This window comes from Rana temporaria, chromosome 4 (genome assembly GCF_905171775.1).
Source record: "Rana temporaria chromosome 4, aRanTem1.1, whole genome shotgun sequence".
Taxonomy (NCBI): Eukaryota; Metazoa; Chordata; class Amphibia; order Anura; family Ranidae; genus Rana; species Rana temporaria.
In genome coordinates this window covers 373186119-373188252 of record NC_053492.1, presented here as the reverse complement: position 1 = coordinate 373188252, position 2134 = coordinate 373186119, and the positions used below count along the sequence as shown (strand labels likewise).

Genomic DNA, 2134 nt, shown 5'->3' with positions numbered 1-2134 from the left:
TGATCTATGAATACTATCTATCTGTGTGAACTTTGTTGTGAATCGCTCTGCCATTGTATATATGCCCTTGCCACCCTGCCTACATCCATGCTGGTTTTTTTCAATGACCCTGCCTTTTTAAGGTATGGGCCATGACATATCCTTTTAATATACCGAGTCGCTATTCCTTTGCCCATTGGATAATCCTATATTATTCTGCAGGATTTATGATGCTGCTGCGGTTGATTTTTCACCTTTTGTCTCCTTCCATTTGGACACCCAAGGGCTTCACTTTGTGAGCCCGTTTTTGTCAGTGTTTTTCTTTCTCCCCCCTGATTGCTGGCTCCCCTCCCTCTCCATCGGCGATTTGGCCACTCTCGGCTCTTGGACATGGGTTTTTCTCCTTGCCTATGGGCCGCTCCGTTGCACGGCGGTGCCCCTCCCCCGGCGCGCTGTGATTGGCCGATCACTCGGCCGTCCACGCTTCCCAACCCAGGGGTTGCTGGGGATTGTAGGCCTCTTGTCTAGCATCAGTTTGGGCGTCTGTGCACTGACACTATGTGTCCGCTCACGCCCGACCGCGCCCCCTCTGACGCACGGACGTGTGGGAGGGGTTGAGGGGTATATCAGGACTCTGTCCTGCTGTGGAGCGTCAGTGTGTTGTACACTCCTGTGGAGCTAACTCGTGCTGCTGAGACTGATTGACCAGGTACCCTCTCTACCATGCCTAAAAGCTGCTTACTATATAAACCTGTCTCCTCTGTTTGCTCAAACAATTACTTATGTCCCTTATTAATTGTCCTCTTATCTGTTTTTTAAAAAAATTATCATTTATAATCTTTTGGCTTGCTATTATTCTCTACCAAACTTTTTCTTTATGAGTGGATCTTTTTATCCTATTATGGAACAGCTTTTTGCTGAAGATCACTACAATTGCTATATTTAAATTTACAATACAGAAGTAAACTATCTGTTTTATTTTTCTCTTTTTTTCCCTTTTCTCTTTTCTTTCCTTTCTTTATTTTTTCTGCCTGATTCCTAATTGTTTTCTTTTTTATTTTTTGACATAATATTTGGATCAGCTTGTTACAGATCTGACTAGCCTCCGGTCTCAAGCTAGGCGTATGCCTCCACAGATGCTATACCTGTTTACCTAAGCACTGTTAGTGTACACTTCATCTTATTACTTTTTATAAGTATTTTTTTAAGTATTCTACAATAGATACTGATATTACTACTCTTCTCCACAGTTGGCCACCTTGTTTCTGGGTGCCGCCCCTTGCCTCTCCGATGGTTGGGGATTGTGTGAATCCCATCTGCAGCGGCTCCTCACTTTTTCCTGCCTAGGGTATCCTTGTGGCTGTCAACTTGTGCTCATCCGGCCTGACTTTTCAGGCATGTGATGGAATCAGGGTATATACACACCCTGTTGTCTTTTTACTTCCACTACGGACCAGCAGGTGGGCATTATGTGATATACACTGGCATAGCGACTTTATTTATTGTTTATGTATATTTAATGTATCTGTGTACAAATCATTAATTTTCTTTTTTCTGATTATCAGAATCCAAACTCTGATCTCAACCACCCCTGAAGAAGCCTAACCGGGCGAAATATATAGGGTTTACCAACCGGGTTGCGATCTCTGTTACAGTACTAATGTCTGTCATGGGAACTTTTTAACTTTGTTACTTTTGATCAGGTTGTTGATTTGTGTAGTAGGCTCCTGTAGAGTCTATGATATGCCCTACAACCTGACGCTACTCTGTTTTTTAATAAATCATTAAAATTTACATTATTTGTTCTATTTTTCTTTACTGGTTTTTGCATGCACCGCCATAGTCCCGCCATTGTTCTACTTTCCCATATATAAATTTGGGATGAGGTGCTTTTGTTAAAAATACTATTTTTCAGTCTAGACCAGCCAGATCCTATCCCTCCTTTTTCAGAATAATTTTATAGTAGCAACATGGATATCAGAAGGAAACCCTCACACTTTGCTGTAAGGAAGAGAGATGATTTGGCACATCTCGAGACCATGCATTTAGCACAAAAATAAGCGCCTTTATATTTTATTTAGATTGGTGCAGTGATCAGTTAGAGATGGTGGAGGTTATGGTTTGTTATGTTGTGGAAGGGGAGAATCCCTGACCA

The 2134-nt window shown here is 42.1% G+C and overlaps 1 long non-coding RNA gene across 1 annotated transcript; it reads left to right on the top strand.

Moving 5' to 3' along the window:
- The first annotated feature begins 976 nt into the window (after window positions 1-976).
- On the top strand, window positions 977-1773 carry LOC120935432. Its single transcript, XR_005748482.1, has 3 exons — window positions 977-1141; window positions 1230-1439; window positions 1545-1773. It is a non-coding gene; the product is annotated as an uncharacterized LOC120935432 (long non-coding RNA).
- The last annotated feature ends 361 nt before the right edge of the window (window positions 1774-2134 follow it).